General features: G+C 40.5%; 1 pseudogene; it reads left to right on the top strand.

Annotated features, from left to right (window-relative positions):
- The first annotated feature begins 12,630 nt into the window (after positions 1–12,630).
- LOC123466350 lies at positions 12,631–14,531 on the top strand (annotated as a pseudogene).
- The last annotated feature ends 4,596 nt before the right edge of the window (positions 14,532–19,127 follow it).

Here is a 19,127-nt window from a genome sequence, read left to right as displayed (position 1 = left end):
GCTCACGTCTAATGTAGGTAACGGTTGGATTTGAGTTTCTGCTGGTAAGTCAGGTGCAATACGAACTTCAACGTCAATGTTTGAGAAACTCAAACCAACTAATTCATCTGAATAATTGTAACGTTCACACATAAAATTCAAGAATAATGCATTTTCCTGACTTCGCCTCCTGTTACTTCTATCTGTCATTCCTCTGTTGTAAAAATGGGAAACCGAAACTATCAATACCACCACAAAAGAAATGTCATTTTCTTATAAACGTACGTATAATGATAGTTGAAATTAATCAGCACTCTCGTAAATAATAAACCAATTATCAGTCACAAATATTTCGGAAAGAATACAAGACGCATATTCCACTAACATTAGACGACAGTTTCAAGATCACGAAATGCGTAAGAGGATGGACAAAAAACAAAACAATAACAGCGAACAGAGTATTAGTATAGGTATAGGTATAGTAGGGGTATAGGTATAGTAGGAGTATAGGTATAGGTAGAAGTCGTAATACAGGTGGCGTGGCGACGTGATTATTGCAACCAAAAACAATTGAATTGCGAATGCGGTAACAATTGACGAACTATTTCAGAGAAGACGACATATTCGATCAAGACGTTTTAGAGAACCTCGTTTTCAGTCACATCCTCGTATTCACTTACATCTAAATTAAAAATGACTACTTTCTTAATCGTAAAATTTACAGACGAAAGTAAAGAAAACGAAGTTGTTCCAAGCACTTGGTTTCATGGTGAAAAGTGTTCGTTGACCTCAAAAAATCACCGCCAACCGACTGCGGCGTGTTCCGTTTTGAAGACGTCGTGGAAATTCAATGATTACAAGATTGTCTTGAGTCACGGTAAGTTGCGTTAGTTAAAGAGCTTGAGAATGTGGTCTGGTATTCGCCAAGTACAACCAGGTTGCGTAGGAAGGCGCCTCATGTGAATTCTAAAGCTAAGGCAATTGTAATGTAGTAATGAACTTATGTTTATAATTAGATTCTTATGAAAAGGCCACACGCCGAAAACATGAAACCGACACATCAGAGTCAGCCGAATTTTTTTTTGCAATTCTAGCAAGAATATGCGATCAGATGGATAGAAAAGGATCAGAACTCTATGCAATCAAAATAACGAACAGTTATCGAAATCCTCGTTACAGACTTCTGCTGACTTTGAGGAGAGCGATGACATTGCGGTCAGTCAGGATATATTCCAACCAGCTGGCATCTATTCGGTGGAGTCGGAATCCGGCATGGATGAAGAAAGTGGCGTCACTGCAACTATCAATGCTGGGCCATTGAAGCAGCCAGCTGCCACAACAGTTTGTGAACCAACGACAGGTAAAAAATGTGTTTCAAATTGCAGTCTGGTATCAAACAATTGCGTTTCATTTGTATAAAAGGCAATCATTTTATTGCTTAACGTACGCGCCTAAAGTGATTTTTCTTTTTCATGTATATAAAGTCAAGCCAAATGACATCATATGGAGATTGGTCTACGTCACAGCCAGGAACAAGCGGCTCCCAAAATACAAATGCCTCTAGTAGGGCTGAATCCCAAGCATTAATGTCACCTTTGACTTCCCAAGAGACAAATGGTGGTCATTTGAAACGGAAAACAACGCTGCTGGGTAAGAATTTTTTAGATCATTAACACATTAATGGATTTGAAACTAATTGAATTTTAAATTTTTAGCCCTGCCTCAGAAACGATTGTCTTTTGAAAGGCAAGTATTGAGACACTTTGCAAGTATGAACAAATAATTTTGCATACCAAAATTTGTTTTTTTTTTATTCGCTATTTTGTATTGCAGACCAAAATCGTTATTTACGAGTGATGGCGAGGAAATTGGCTGACATAAAAGCTGAACAACAACATTTGCGGCGGCTTTTGTTAAGCAAGCAATCTTTGGGGAGCATTGAACCAAACAACGGGGAATATCGCCATCATGTGTTTCAAAAACACGCCAGTCTTCCCTTGAAAACGAAGGAAGACTTCCAACATTTTGAGGAAGAATAGCTGAAACCTGACGTCCAAAACAATATGGTACGGCCCAACTGATGTTATGGAGTTTTAGAAATGGCTTTACATGAGGTAAACAGTTGCAGCAGGACATCATTAATATTTTTCGTTTCAGGTTGAGAGGCTGCGTAGCTTCTTTGAGAAAAACGTCGAAGATACTGTTAGGAGAATTTGGCGAGAGGTGATGTCAAATGAGTTGAGGCAAACCTACACCTGGAGTGGAACACCAAACCCAATAGTGGGAAGGGGAAGGGCCTAGCAGTGAAAGCTTCTAGATTGCTGTATGCGGTAACGGAAGCAGTGAAACACGGAGAATTTGGAAACACATCTATCCCCCGTATTGAACAGATTTACCAGGTGTTTATAAGAAAGACAGTGGACAGGTTAAAGAACAGCTCACAAAAAAAATAGTGAAGTGGATATATGTCATTCTACATTTACTTGGTTCTGTATAGTCCACATGGCCCCGCAATTTGTTTACGTACAGTATCCTCCACAACAAAGAGGCACCCCCCCGGTAGCCCGAAAAATAAAAATTCCTTATTATCGCTAGATGGCATAGTTTTTAATTGCAAAATACGAACAAAAAAAGCATGCAACTTTTTTTTTGTTTGTTTTGACTACAAAAGCGAGACGGTTGCCATGATTTCAGTATTTTTTGCTGCGAGCAAAATTTGGAAAACGGAGAATTTGAGAAAAAAGTCGGGGAAAGGCTAACCTCTGAATTGTTACCTTTCCCCCACCCCGACTTTTTCCTCATGTTTTCCGTTTTCCATATTTTATCGAAACATGAAAACTTATTGGTGACAGACGATTTCCAAATTTTGCTCGCGCTTCTAAGATTGATCAAGTAACTTTGTAAATTGCCAAATCGGCAGTATTCAAGGATTACCGGCAATAAATCACCTGCAATTGAAAGAGAACCTCTATATCAAACAAAGTAATACACACCTGCGTAATCATTTCACTACTTTTCTTTGTTTTTTTCTTTGCTTTGGTATTGCATGTACAGGCTCCCAGTAAATTAACAATTTTAAGAGGACCAGGACCAGCTAAAGCTATTTTCAACAGTCCGGGGTACATTTTCAACTTCGCCCAACGCTATTTTTTTTTACAGGCCAGGGTTCGTTTCAACTCCGGCTAACGGCATTTTAAACAGGCCCGGATGCATCCCAACCAATAATATTGCCAAATGTCTTAAAAAAACGCGTGTTAAAAAAAATGGAATGTAACGATGTTTATCAAAATTGCAGTTTATTTTTACGATTGAAGGCGATTCCGATTGGGTTTTTTTACAACATTGCAGTTCTGAACATTATTTTTCAATTGGTCAATTTATAGTTACATCATGAACATTTGTGAATCTGCCATGATTTTATTCATTGAGCTGCGTAATACAGAATTCAATTCAATTCAATTACTCAATGCCAATGGGATAACACAATATATGCATTGAGGTGCGTAATACAGAACGTCGTCTTCATATATTGTGTTGGCTTTGCGACGATTGCCCCCTTTAACTAATGCCCTCCCATGTGATCGACTATAGCCCCCCTCGACTGTTGCCCCCCAAACTAATACTTACAAATGCCCACCCCAAAAAAAACGATGGCCTCCTTATTTTATTATTTATATTATGAAATAAAACTTAATTGGGAAAAAAATTCGGTGTAATAAATCAAGTAAAAAAGAGATAAACAAAAAACGACAACGTAACTACTATCACGACACAAAAGTTTTTGACAAGAACCAAATTAGGCACACACAAAAGAACACTCCAAGTTTAAGGTTGGGGATTAAGATGAGGTCGGCGAGTAGGTCTTGTAATTGGAGAATCCCCATCATCTGACAGATGATGGAACACGCGAGTGACCCGACGTGAATTGCGGCGTCGGACAGGCCGTGTCTGAACCTCGGCATTGGGCTGCTGAACCTCGGCAGTGGGTTGACTAACCTCTACAGCGGGTTGACGAACCTCGGCCGCGGGTTGACGAACCTCAGCAGCAGGAGGAGGAGGCAGAACTGCCCTGACTGATCCAGCCAAAAATCGGCGCCTAGGTCGGACCGCCGGTCGTTCTTGATCGGGAGTACCATTATTGGAAGAGTCATTAAGATCCATTCCACTACGAGCATCATGCTATAAAACAAATATTAAAGAGGCGTTAATTCACGTATACATGGATGAACTTTATGATTATATTTACATCAGGTTCCATTCTTAGATTCTAAGAAACTCCCGCAAACTGATCCCGGGTAGGAAACAATACTGACCATTCTTAATCCAATGTTGATTTAGGGTCGGTTCACGTCGTAAATGAGTTATAAGTTACATGAGATTGGTCCATGGTTGGAAAAATATTGGAATGTGGTTTTTCAAAAACCAAATCAATTCCATCCTCGGCCATGCTTAGAAAGTTGAGTTTTAACGATGCATGTATCCCGCTACTAAACAAATGTCGATACAATTTCGAACCTTTGCTGTTGTTCGATATCGACTAGCCAATAATAATCCAATGTCCAAAACCCAAATTTCAACGATGTATATATCCCAATATTTATCCAATGTCAATACAATTTCGAATTTTTGCTCTTGTTTGATATCGAAATGTTAATAGTATCCCAAAGTCAGAAACCCAAGTTTAAACGATTTATATATTGCAAAGCATCCTCCATCTCGGGTTTAGAGATTAAGACAAAAATATATTAACATGGAACTCGGAGGCGTTTACTCACAATGACGACAGTGTATTACCAGACTAGGCCATAAAATATAAGGAAGACTACACGCATAAGAATACGAGAACTAAAGGGAAACAAAGGGTAAATGGAGACAACGTAAATTGCTTTACCGTAGTAGCGCGAACGATACGGGCGGATTTAAAGACGAACAGGAAGACGATTGGAAGTACAACTCAGATAGGCACTTACGGAAACAGGTAGGCGGAGAAACACTTGTAAGAGAAAACACTAAGGCAAGTTAGGCGTCGAACTAGTGTTGTTGAAGGCAACTGAACGTTTAGCGAGCTGCTAGTTGTCTGATCTTTTTTAGATTTTGGGTTCACCATGAAACCTCGCATCTCGTCAAAGTGGTGTGATGCTGTTGATGCGTCGCTATGTCGCACGTACAGCCAATCATAAGGTGTTTGTTTTAGGGCTTGATTGGCGTTGCGCGTGCGACCAATCAAACGGATGTTTATTTAATGGCGTGATATGCGTCGCACTTGTGACCAATCACGGATGTTTGTTTAGTTGCGTGATGTGCGTCGCACGTTTGAGTCAGACAGCAGGTGTTTAATTCGGTCAACGCTAAGATGTCTATGACATATGGTTACTATGCGGATTACAATATTCGAATAATATATAAAAGAAGAGTAAATGGGAGAGAGTAAAATATAGACATAATTATATGCCAAGAGAGAGTAAACATACTATAAAATATTTGTAGGCCTTCGTTACACTTCAATAACTCTAGGTACAATTTCAGAAATAACTCAATTGTTTAAGTATTTCTTGAGTACACAAAGTCTCTCTTTCTTTTTTCTCGATGAGGAGAGAAAATAATCTATAAAATATGTGTGCTTCCCATTTTTGTAGGACTTACCCTTACGTCCCTGCACCCTCGTTCATAGATTAAGTACACGCGCATTTCCCTCCATAAGCGTAGTGTTAAAACCGGCTTTTTCAAAAATAAAAAATTGATTCCTAGATTAGTGCTGAAATTTTTTTTTAAACCAAAAGATGATGCGTCATTTATCAAATAGAACCGCGAATAAATTTTTTTGAAAAAAAAATTTTCTGCTCCCTTTCCCATCCCTTGAAGTTTACTCCCTTAAAAAATTAGGGGCGAAAATCCTAACTTCTTCTCCAGTCACTAGGAGCGCTGGCGCGCGTGCCCCGCAGCGTTCAGAAAAAGAAGCAAAGAATTGAATGGCGGGATTTTGAATGTAAAAGCCAAACATGTCTTTGTTGAATCTTACTAATTACCGTCTAATGAATAAGTAGACCTTGGGAATCTCACCCATACCTCGATTTTTCATTCTTCAAAAATTGAAAAGTTTGATTGTAGAAAGTTACTTTATTCTTATATTGCGCGTCGTGGCAGAACCAAGGCAGTGTATCATGCAAGTAATTAATATGGAAAAGGGAAGTGATTTATCAGTGATAGAGAAAAGTACAATTGTAACAATGCGAGAGGGTGGTTCTTCTTATCAAGTAATTTCAAAGAGCGTAGGTCGAAGTATAACAGCTGTAAAAAATGTTTTAAATAGTTTTCAAAAAGAAAAAAAAGTTGTCCCTGGTCGTCAAACAAAGTGCAAGAAAGAACTTAAACTGTCCCAAAAAACTGCTCGATATTTGTACAGTACCCACCAAAGGATTAGGTACACCCCCATTTTTTTATTGTATTCTTATGGCGCTACGGGTCTTAGGAAAACTTGAATATCTTTTTACTGAGAAGGACTAATTTTTTTTTCTTTTTTCCTCTATCAGAAGAGAAAGTGTTTTAAAAGTTATCTTAACATGAAAAAATTGTAGAAGTTACACCCAGGGCGCTAAAGTATCGTTCACATGATTAGGTACACCACTTTTCTCCCCATAAACGCCGATCCTGAAAATTGACCTCCAGAGGATGGTAGTCCTAGAGGTGTTGTGCTAGGGGGGAAAAGGTGGCCAACGTAATAGATACAGTGGTGGTAGTGACTGTGTGTTCACCCAAATTAGTGAAAGAACTGGGGATAACAGTGACAACCTGGTGCGCAAGATTTTGTGTAGACTACCGGCGCTTGAATGCAGTGTTGATTAGTGATGTGCATCCGCTGCCGAGGATTGAGGAGACACTGGCACGATTGTAGGGTGCGGCGTTCTTCTCAATCACAGATTTGCAGTCAGGATACTGGCAAGTGCCCATTAGGGAAAGTGACCTCACAAGAACGGCATTTATCACAGCCGATGGGTTATGCCAATTTAAGGTTATGGCGATGGGGTTGTGTTCGGTACCTGGAACTTTTCAGAGGATGATGGATGTGGTGTTGAGTGGTCTTAGATGCACAACGTGCCTAGTCTATCTGGATGATATTGAAGTATACTCTCGATCGGTTGACGAACACGTACAAGGGCTGCGCGGGGTACTGGGACGGCTGAGGGGAGCAAACCTTCAAGTAAAGATGGAAAAGTGTACGTTCGCCCAGCCACAACTACGTGCATTGGGACATATAGTGGACAGAAATAGGGTATCACCGGATCCAAAGAAAATACAAACAGTGCAAGACTTCCTGCACCCTCCAACCATGATCTATAAACTGGAGGTCGAAGAACTCTCGTCTGCTTGCTTAGGCGTTTGCTAAAACTTGAGAAAATTTGGGGGCATCCGCTAGGGGCGCTGACTACCCGGGTTTATTTACCTGGGCCACCGGAAATGGGCAGTATCAATGAATAATCCACGCTCTCTGGTAATGGAATGTCCGCAACAGACAGATTCGAAGGATTCTTCGAGAGCGGAGCTGCCGTTGGTCGGCATTGTTGAAATCCCACACGGTTGTTCCACTCAAACTGATGAGTGGTTTTTGCAGGCCAGTAGGCGACACTTGTTATCACCCACTAGGAAGGGGAAAAACTTTTTGCCACGACTAAAAGGGGTAAACTGGGCTTTAGGTACAGACGCCTAGGAGCAAAGAAGTGTGACGAGCGGGATGACTACAAACTTATCGCTGCATGCTTCATTGGAAGCGTCCTTGAGACGCATCGGCAGCAGTCTCGTGAGCGCGGCAAGTTCTCGTAAAACTATCCTTGCTTTGGAAGAAGACGACTGGGAGCGGGAAAAACGAGCGTCTGGACATCATACATACCCATTCGAGCTATGGGGTGTGGGAGCAGCGTTTTTCATGGTCAGTGTGTCTGTGTTCAGCATCCAGTGTTGCCGTGGGAGGAGAGGAGGCGCTAATATAGCTGATCTTCGGGAACACCTATGGACGTTGAAGGAGTTCGTAGAAGAAGAAGCTAAGAAGCGACGGGCCTGGTGGTGGAGTACCATGAATTGCCTCACCGTAATAGACAACCGTATGACGGCACATGAGCAAACTTGTTTGGCGACACTGCGTGATCTGGAATTGTCCATCAAACACCAGGCAAGACAAAGACGCATCCTCTTGTCTGAATTGATTAGAATTGGACATGTAGTCTTGCGTTGATAAACCAAGCTGACCTTAAGACCAAGCTCTTTTGGGATCTTGTATTTCAAAATTGCGTTCACTATTCGCTCATCTTTCCCTAATTTTATTAAGCATACAGAATAAGAGCAGAAAGTTTGTGTTCAAAAACGGCAAGGAATCCGATTTCGATGCTTGATCACGTTAAATAAAATAAACAGACTTTAAAAAACAGCTAATTTGGTTTCTTTCCTGTGTCGAATTTGAGGATAACCGAAAAAAGAATACGCCGTCCAACCTGATTCACGAACTCGAACTCCCCGCAACGACCGACGAAGAACACCCCGGAAGGGACGATTTAGATCTAATAGATTCCGAGAATGGGGAATCTGAAAACTCATACCATAGGCCGAAACCGACGCCCACAGAGTCAGCGGATCTACCCCCTACCGTAGAAGTGCCACGCCCCGAGCGCCACCCCGGTATCCAACCGCGGAATGTTCTGAAGACCCCCAAGCCATTTAGATTGATCTCATATCCTCCACTATCAGGATTGTTAATATCTGTATCGGATTCGATTCTTATACTATGGGCGATAGCGATACCCGTTATCGGGAGAGTATCGGCGGTTCTTTAAAAAAATAGGTATCTGTACGGTATTGGTCTGGTATCGATCGATACTCGATAGCGATACTTCGTCTTCAAACGAATTCTGTATTGTTTCTCTGTGTGACTATAACGGCATTGCAGATTTTATGTCACAGGAGCTATTGTGTATGAAAGAATGCGTTATGCTTATGAAGCCAATTTCCACTACTTTAAAAAGTTTCCAAGGGGAAACAGGTAGCCAAGTTACAGATGGGCATATGTTAGTTTCCATTTTCGTGATCAAGAGACAAATTGATTATCTTAAAAATTCTGGGAACCTAAAAGTGTGTGAACCTTTGCGACTTTACTCGATGGTGTTGAAAAGAGGTTTAGTAACTTTTTTCTCTGTGATGAACTGCGTTTTGCTTCCGCAATTCACCCTAGATTTAAATGCAATTGGGTGTCAGATGGTTTTTTGTCAGAAGAAGGAATTGATGGCGTAAAAACAGTAATGATACCTAAACTAAAAAGAAAAGTAATGGTCCAAGCTGATGAAAGGGACGAAGTTAGGCCTATAGATCCTCTATTACATACCAATTATAAAAATTTTTTTCCATCTCTAAAACCTGTTTCCAACCCGAAAAACAAATTTTCCCCGGGTGATGATGAGATCAGTAGAATCCTTTAAAAAAAGTCGTGTAACGAAATCGATCTTTGGATTCGTTTCGATATCTACGAAGGCTGTTTGTTCAGCTTCACACAGGCAGCCATTAAGGGCTGTCATTGAATTGCAATGAAATTTAAAAATTGGTTCAGTTTCAGTTTTTTTAGTATCGGTAAGAGTATCGGTGTCGGCGATACCGATATTGGCAAAAAAATGTATCAGGATCGGCATCGCCGATAAAAAAAATTCTGGATATCGGTAGCGAAATCGGCGATAACTTTTCAAAGTATCGTTAACAACCCTGTCCACTAGTAGCAGTATCACCAACAAGTCCCTAACTATGTTCGGTTTAAATTTCAAGTAGTTGCCTGTAAACAGGAATAGCACGACACGCGTAGTTAGGAAATCCTTCCCTTGTCTCGCCAGTTTGCGTATTCTTCATTTCCGGTACCCACTGGATGGATCGCGAGTCTAACACCCGGCGTTATTAGGTTCCGTAGGGTAGAAAAATAGAATGTGAAGTTTGTTTCTCAATCCACCTCGTATATTTGTATGTTTAGACTATTTTTGACGTCCTTACTGGCACTCTCCTTTCTTGCTCCATCGGTGGCGTTCAACGCCACTGTCTGCAACTGCGACACCGTGGTGAACCCAGGTTTTCTAAAATTCAACGAAGGAGAGTGCGCTTACCAAGCCACACCTAAACCGTTGACACCCATCATGTATGCCGTCTATTCCAGCATTCCGGATATCAAACGTTTCACCGGACATACGTGCAGTATGTGGGAAGTGAAAACCACAGTTTTTAAATTTCTTCCAATAGAACCCAGTTTCACATAGCCGCAAACCTATCAAAGTCGACGAGGCGATGTGCCTCAAGATGACGGATTCACGACAATGTCGTGGCAAGGACATGGACATCAGTGGCCCTAATACCTTCGCCCAAGAAGGTTACACTTTCGTTGAAACAACCTTATACTAGACCACCACAGAAAAGATGACCAACTGTCGCCTGGAGGAGGTTACACTGAATAAAGAGTGCCCGATCTGCACCCTTAGCTCCCCCCTCGGTGATATTCCAGGAGCCCCCACCGGCTTTTTTAACACATTCTCGTTACTATCGTATGGGAAATCCTGCGAGCTAAGAAAAATTTAAAAGGGACGATGGCGTGAAGTACTCCACGGAAAAAGGAACCATTTTTCGTATACAAGATCCAGTAAAACAGCTAGACTTCATCTATTCAATGGAAAATAGCTCCATCTGCGGAAACATAAGCCGACCCCCCCTTCCATCCGGTTTAAAGTATGGATAAGGTTATCATAGCGGTTCGCGAAACTCCCAAAGAGGTAGACCACCCCAATGTGAAGGGTAATCAAATGGACGCAACCGTAAGTTTGACACTATCAATGCTAACACGGTCCGAAATTGAATACGCCAGCCATACCCAATAATCCTTAATCCTCACTTAACTCTACCCCTAGACTTCAAACCTCCCTCCTTCCATCAACGGACGACCGGGAAGACCAAAAAGGTGGCCAAGCTGTCGGGATACTTGACCTGGACGAAGAGGACATTCTTTCCTGCGCGGACTACTCCTCCGACATCCAGGACCTACTGTTTGTGGTAGCCTACCCCGTAGACGATAAGGACATCCTGTACTGTGCGGATAACTATGAAGACGAGTTGATGTACAATGCAGACGTCTCGTGTGACACTAACGAAGTTTACCTACCCTCGGTTGACGATCCCTGGGAACAAGATTCCTTCTTCTCATGCACCTTTACTCTCATCTTAAATCCGGACCCGCTACTCAAAGAAAGGGTCTCGCCATACTGTTTGTAACTAGCCAGTGACATCCAGGAAAGAGGCATAGATATTGCAGCTCTTAACGACAGCATCGCGAGGCTTCGTAACGAAAAATGCAAAGTAAGCTTTGTCAGCAGCCACTACTCCGTGGGCTCAGAAGAAGAGCACCTGACAGCAGCGCGGTATGTCGAACGAATATATAGAATTCCATCACAAAGGGACATTGAGTAAAGGTACCCAACCGTAGAATAAGAAGGTTCAGGAGATCTTCTCCTTCCGTAAGGAAGGAGAAGATTGGCAACGGTCATGCACCCCGAGGCTAGACGAAGGATGGGTAGAAAAAGACCATTTACCCTTGGATATAAGTCGTCATGCTACACCAAGCTGATTGTGTGACACAATCTTCAAAGAGGGTGAATCATGTAAGGACTAAATTAAGTTGAGACACTTAAAATTAAAATTTGTTCACTTCCAAAAACTTTTTATGCAGCTTTCCCTTCGCTTGACCCTAGGGTGTTTCACTTCCGCAGTATTTTGGAAATCAATATCGGCGTATAGACATCGAGGTGTCTTTTGACTTAAATTGTTTACTGAATTTTTTATTTGATTTTTAAAATAATTTTTAAGGGTCGCCGTTTAAAAAAAAACAAGCTTTTGAACCTTTTTTCTCACTTAATTTAATATATATTTTTTTATTAATAGAATTTAATTACGGCATGTTCAGAAGTTACTAATAAGAATAAGAAGAACTTAAGTTTAAAATTTGAAAACCATCGGACTTAGTTTAAGGGTCGCCGTGATTAAAATAACAATTTGCAACGCTGTTTTCCGTCTTTTCACGCCTAATTTTCTGACACGTGACGTGACTTCGATAGAGATGTTCACTCAGTTCAGTTCCCATTGCCGAGGTCAGCTACGGTTACTCAAGGTCAGAGGATCTCAAAAATGATTTTGAGAAAAAATTGTTGGTTAATCGGCCAAAGTGATAGTGAAAGTTTGTCTCGTTCAATTCGACTTCCTACCAACAAAGCTGTTTTGGTGAGATATGTCCACTTACGTTCAAAGTTTTCAACTGAAACTACAAGACACATTTTTAAAAAAATTTTCATCGAGATGAGAGTTGTATGGGAAAAAGCAGCTGTACCTCTCAAACCAGATCGAATGTGCGTTGAACAGTTATTGTGCTTATTCAAACATTGGGAAATCGTTAAAAAATTGGAAAAGAAAAATCGTACCATGGAAAATGGAACATCGAAGTCAAAGATTGATAAGTTTGAAGAAGAACTTAATCAACTGTGTGACATCTCTGCTAAGGATGCATATGAGAAGCTTTCTCAATCACGTCGCCCGAATTGGAAAGAAGACTATTCTTTTTTGGAAAATCAGAGAGGAAGTAGAACCTTTTATATGACCCAACACGACAGGGATGTTTCTGGGTTTGTTCAACGACAACTTTCAAGGAAATCCAAATATCAGTCACAGAAACAAAGAGGCTCTGAATGTCAATCATCTATATCTCCTTTGGCCGATGATGAAAATCGAGAACAACTTTCAGAAGTAAGCGAGGATGAACTGGAAGACTCGGTAATGTTTACTCCCTCGAATCAAAAGAGGAGAAGAACAGCAGAAACAGTTTCTCTCAAAATACCATCTCAGCGATTATCGGAGGTCGTGGCATCAGCAGCTGATCGCAGTGGGTTATCTATTCGTTAACAATTCCTCATACAATCTACTATTGTAACCAGCAACGGCGGTTCTTTGGATGAAATGTCAATGTCGGTTTCATCTGTCTTTCGTCAAAGGAGAGCAGCGCGTGAAAAAACTGTTGCGGCCTTAAAAGAAAAATTGTTGTCGACGAAATCAAAGTTTTGTGTACTTCATTGGGATTCAAAGCTTATTACTCTTATTTCTGGTCGAAAAGAAGAGCAAGTTGCATTACTAGTCAGTGGCTCAGTTGAAGGGTAAAAGATATTTTTTTGTACAATTTCACCAAATACGAACATAACACCTTTTTTGTTTAAAGGCCAAAGCTTATTGGTATACCACCAATGAAAAACTCTACTGGACTGAATCAATCTCAAGCCGCCCTTCAAATGGCGAAAGAATGGCAAATAGAAGATAATATTATTGGAGTCTGTTTTGACCAGACTGATAGTAATACTGGTGCTAGACAAGGCGCTGCTATTTTAATCGAATCTGAACTTAAAAGAGCACTCCTGTATTTAGCTTGTCGTCACCATCACTGCGAACTGCACATCAAACACGCATTCACTGCTCTTAGAGGCGAACGTGATCGGCCAGATGAACCAATATTCAAGAGGTTTCAAAGTGATTACTCCAGTTTCGACATCGATTATTCAAACTTGACGTTATTTGAATGGCCAGCGGACCAACTATCTCGTGTCTGGATTCAAGCAAAATCTGTCTTAACTTGGGCAGAACAATGCTTGAAATACAATACCTTCCCCAGAGAAGATTATCGAGAGTTGGTACAGTTGACGGTAGTATACCTTGGGGGAAAGGTGACAAGTTTTCGATTCCGTAAACCAGGTGCGGTTCTACACGCCCGGTTCATGTCACAGTCGATATATCTTTTGAAAATCGAGCTGCTGTCCCATTTGTTCCACATGTTGCCGGAAGAAAGACGAATTATACATAGAATGGCTGACTTCATTGCATTGTTTTATGCCAAGTTGTTTCTTCGTTCAAGAATATCTGTTTTCGCCCCAAACGATGACTTTCACTTCTTAGCTTCGATGTTATGGTATCAAGAAGAAGATGATCAAATCGCTACCGCAGTCCTCGCTTCAATCAAGAGGCATCTGTGGTATCTCACAGAAGAGCTGGTAGTTCTAGCCTTGTTCAATGAGAGCCTATCTGATTTTACCAGGATGCTTATGGCGAAAAAATTGTTTGATACTCGCCGGCCTACTTCGTTTAAACCTGGCAAGCCAACTTTTCCCACTATTGATTTGGACACACCTCCATTGTTTCACCAGTTCATCGGACCAAGATCCTGGCTTTTATTCTCCATACTACAGCTAAATAAGTCTCAAGATTGGCTTCAGTTGCCACCAACGTTTTGGCCTCTAATGAGCGATTACTGCTACGCTAAGGATTTCGTCAAGAGACTTGAAGTCACAAACGATTGCGCAGAAAGAGGAGTCAAACTGATCGGAAATTTCAAGGACTACACAGATGACGAAACACAGCACCAGTTTCTCTTACAAGTTGTAGAAGATCACAGAAAGAATATTCCATCTATGCTGAAAAAATTTAAATTCTGTCAAGAAATAATATATCGTTAGAGGGATTTCAAATAAATTGGCGAAAATTTGAGAAGAATTTTAAAGAGTTTTAATCACGGCGACCCTTAAACTAAATCCGATGGTTTTCAAATTTTAAACTTAAGTTCTTCTTATTCTTATTAGTAACTTCTGAACATGCCGTAATTAAATTCTATTAATAAAAAAATATATATTAAATTAAGTGAGAAAAAATGTTCAAAAGCTCGGTTTTTTTTAAACGGCGACCCTTAAAAATTATTTTAAAAATCAAATAAAAAATTCAGTAAACAATTTAAGTCAAAAGACACCTCGATGTCTATACGCCGATATTGATTTCCAAAATACTGCGGAAGTAAAACACCCTAGCTTGACCCTGTTTTCTCCGCTATCGCTTTTATTGTTTTACTGCTTTCTTCCGCTCGACCAAGGTGTCAATAGGGATGTTCGATTTTTTTTTCAAAATTTCAAAATTCCTTTTACGTAAAATGCTTCCTGTCGGTGAGAATGATGAAGGCTTGACAGTAAAATTACATTATATTCAATACGAGGAGGTAAAAAACATAGATCGCGTCAACTTAAAATTCGGTGTTCGAATACAAACTAAAGTGGGAGTATCTGGCCATCCTGATTATAACTTCACAATATCGGGAAGTGATGCAGAAAACCGTAAAGCGGCTGCGAAGGACCTTCTTGACGGGCTTCCTGTTTGTTTGGAATGTCCTGACCTGAACCTGTGTAAAGTTTCACAGACCGTGTATTTATGCCAGATTGAGTATTCTCGGTACTCTGAGTCGACTTTTATATTATTATCCACTATATATCGAATATTGAAGGTTAAGAAGGGAGGGGTTTACAAAAACTTTTACTTCTGCGATTAACAGTTAACCTAGGGGAAGGTTGCATACGTGACGACCTTCTTCCTGGGTGGGTTGCTGTTGCTGGGAGGGGTTGCTGCTGCCTTTTACATTCCTTCCCCCATTCTACAAGAAGAAACTGGTCCTCCAATTTTCCTCTTCGTCATCCGACTTTCTTCTTCTCCGTACTTCTTTCCGGCATGTGGCATGACAATAGTTACATGAAAACGTGTTTCTATTTTACCTGTCACCGGCTTGACCTATTTTCTTTCCTTCATCGTTTTCTTTGTTTTTTGGGCTATTTGTATATAGTTGGATACACGAAATAAAAGATATGTTCCTTTTTATCGTTGTTCGTTGCCTTTAGGCAAATAAAAGCGTTAGTTAATAAATGATTGTCTACGTTCCTTTTTCATCGGAATGCTACGATAGATTTCCACTCTTTTCTGCTTTTCTCAATTTTTCTTCTTTTAGTTTTTTCTTGGCGATCTTTTAATTCGGATCTTCACTGAACCTTTTCTTTTTTTTAAATTTTAGATTCCACTTCTGTCGAACACTTGCAAAGGTCTTCCCATACCATTCCATAACCCACCATATAAGTGCACGTTGTGTGTTTTCCTGTGCACTTGCGAGCTTGATCCGATTCCCAATTTTCTTCCATAATGGGTAAATACTGCGTTGTTTCGGTACGCTTGGTTGAGCTGGGCGCGATTGTGGGAGTCTTTCTATAGTAAGAGGGGTAGGAACCGTCATCCTAGTGAATGGTTGTGTTATTATTTCTTCTGTGGTTTGAATGTGTTGAATTTGCGACCATTAAAGTTAATTCGTGTGCTTCTTCCATATTGTTACTCACGTTCACGTGCAATAGAACGTGATAACAGATATGAGGGATGGAGGGTGAAATAATGACGATGAAGAAAATGACTTAAAGGGAAAAACCAACGGCTTTATTCTCCGTTGAAAAAAAGAGGGAACAAAAGAGAGAGAGAGAGAACTGGGAACTTGATTGAGACTTGATTACGGGGGAGGTAAACGAGATGTCCTCGTTCACGACTGTTACAAAATACACACTGAACTGAAAAGGGGCAAGAGCCACTTCCAACGTAAACACAAAAAACAAGGCCCTTGCCACCTACAATCCTGCCCGTGAGGGCAGCACTGTAAGTGACACATATTGATTCCGTATCTTCTTAATCTTCTAGTTTGGCAAATTTTTTCCATGATTCTTGTGAATGGGTCGCATATGATGAAGATGCGTAGGCATTCGATGAATTCAATGAATGCGATAATAAATAGGATAAGAATTTTCAATGTGTCGAACCATTAAAACATGGTACCTATCAGGTTATCCTGTTTTTCTGACATTACTATGTCAGAGACTGATTTTGAATCTGATTCTTGCATTAGGCCTACTAAATCGATTAGGATATTCAGCTGCTCCATATCCATTGTTTCATGCGCTGGATGGCTCTTCAAACTGCAATTGAAGTTGTTCAAGTGTAACTCTTCGAACTCCGTGATCAGGTCCAAGTTTGGCATGTGGATGTTTGCTTTTTGTTTTACCCTATCTCCGTCTGTTGAATTATGTTTCCTGGTATGATGGAATCCATTAAAATTTACCAAATGAGTTTTTCCAAAAACAGTCAGAATAGGGATGGATAGACCACCCGTCTACTCCGATTGTGCAGTTTTTATCTTCATAGGTAAAGAATGGTTGAAATCAACATTTGGATTCTTTTGCAGAGATAAAAATTCGTTTTGTTTCGCATTGTTGAAGTGTCATCGTTTGTCCGAAGCCTTGCGGTTTCGTACAAATGGGTAACCCAAGCGCTGAAGCAGCAAAAATGCGTTACTTTGAGCCAGAATCACCGCTCGAGTTCTCTTTATTGTCGAAAGTTGGCAATATACGTCACGGATTTCTTTAGCAAGTTTGTTTTCCTGTTTCGTTTCTATACTTATTTTATATTGCTCATGCATTTCTGAAATTTTAAATTTGATCTTGTCATTGAATTCATCTATATTTTCGGGTAGGTCGCTTTCTGATGTTTCTCCTTTTATTGATACCTCCGGAATCTGTTCTAGTGTTAAAGATGCTGCCTCGGGTATTTCTTGCTGAGCTGTTTGTTCAGTGTAATCAATAATTTCCATTATTGCGTCTTCCGTGATGGTGTGATCTTTCGTGACCAGAGGATCTTTAGTTGTTATTTTTTCGGTTGTTGTATGATGTGTTGTTGATTGGCTTATTAATTCAGTTGTTGATGTCTTAGTTGTCGTTGATGATATTGTAGTGGACGTTGTTTTAGTTGAAATCGAGGGCACTGTAGGCTCAGTATTTGTAATTGTAGGCTTAATTGTAGTAGTTGTAGGCTTAGTTGTTGTAGTCACAGGCTTTGTAATTGTTGTAGGCCTAGTGGTCATTGGTGTGCTTTTAACGGTTGTTTTTATGGCCGTTGTGGCTATTGTTGTTTTAATTATTGTTGTGCTTAATTTTGTAGTCGGTTTTTTGTCGTCGTGGTGCTTGAAGTAGACGAAATAGATTTGTTTTGTGTTGGACGTGGTCAAGTTTTCGTTTTTTGATTTCCTTCCATTTTTGAGAAGAGGTGGTATAGGTGGGAGTGGTTTTCCGTCCAATGATTGTTGAGTGTGAAGCGCTATAATGGCTGCTGCCGAACGCATCCGTATTTGTTGCCGGTTTCGATATTCGAAGCTGAAATATTGTTTTCTACTTGAGCCATGGCAATGGCCTAAACTCAGACGTCCTACTTTCAGCGTGAGACACTTTCTGTCTGACGCCGGTGAATGTAGGCCAGTTCTGTCTGTTGCCATGATTTGTCCTGCGTTTTCGAAAGTGCCCCAAATTGAGCTGGTGTTGGCGTATTCCTGTAGAATAAGCATCGTTGTGTTTGCTTTGATGCAAGCGTTAATGTTGAACGGTCTTATGGTGAAATCAGAGGTATATTCGAAGGCTTGACCCTTATTGGTTACTTTGCTGCATTTCCTACACATACTTGTGATTGCACTAGGGGATAGTTGCTTGTGGTAAATGTTTTCAGTTCATCTTGTCATTTTGTCCAATATGCGTCACATTCCTCTGTGGTTAGTTGTTCGTCAATTCTGTGATGTGTGACACATTTTTCATTTGGATATTGTCCATTTCTCAACAATCCCCAGGCAATCATTTCCCAGATGATATTTCCACTGCCATGATTTGTTTTCAGGATACCTCCAAATTGGGTGAGTAGATTGGGGTTGTAACCGCCTTACGTTGTTCTAAACGAACTTCTTTTATGTCTTCCAGTGTTGCGCCAGGGATATTTTCTACTATATCCGGGTTAGTGTTAATTGTTTAAAAAATCCATTGCTGATTTTTTTCCTAGGATTGGTCGATTCCTAAGGTAAGACACATTTGTGATTTCTTTTTCCAATATCCATCTAGTTGATTATTCTGAACAAGTCACAGCAAGTATGCGATCGCCTTCCGTTTCCGTGTTGCGGATGTTGCATTTTTGTATACGTATCGTCTGTTCGCCGATGTATTCAATTTCTGACCTTAATGGTAGAGGGTCGTCTTTTGAAAATTAGTTGTGGGCTATGATTGAGTTGCTGTTTCCCGTTTCGTAAGAAATATACATGGTTAAATTATTTTGTACAAATTTTCCTTTTTCTTCGATGTGTGCCATTTTTCGATGTGCCAATCTTATAGTTCCCCAGGCGTACGAGATGCGGTATAGTCGGATCCAAAGTTGTTCATCTTTTAGTGGGC

The sequence above is a fragment of the Daphnia magna genome, linkage group LG7 (genome assembly GCF_020631705.1).
Source record: "Daphnia magna isolate NIES linkage group LG7, ASM2063170v1.1, whole genome shotgun sequence".
Classification (NCBI taxonomy): Eukaryota; Metazoa; Arthropoda; class Branchiopoda; order Diplostraca; family Daphniidae; genus Daphnia; species Daphnia magna.
This window is presented reverse-complemented; position numbering and strand designations above follow the sequence as displayed.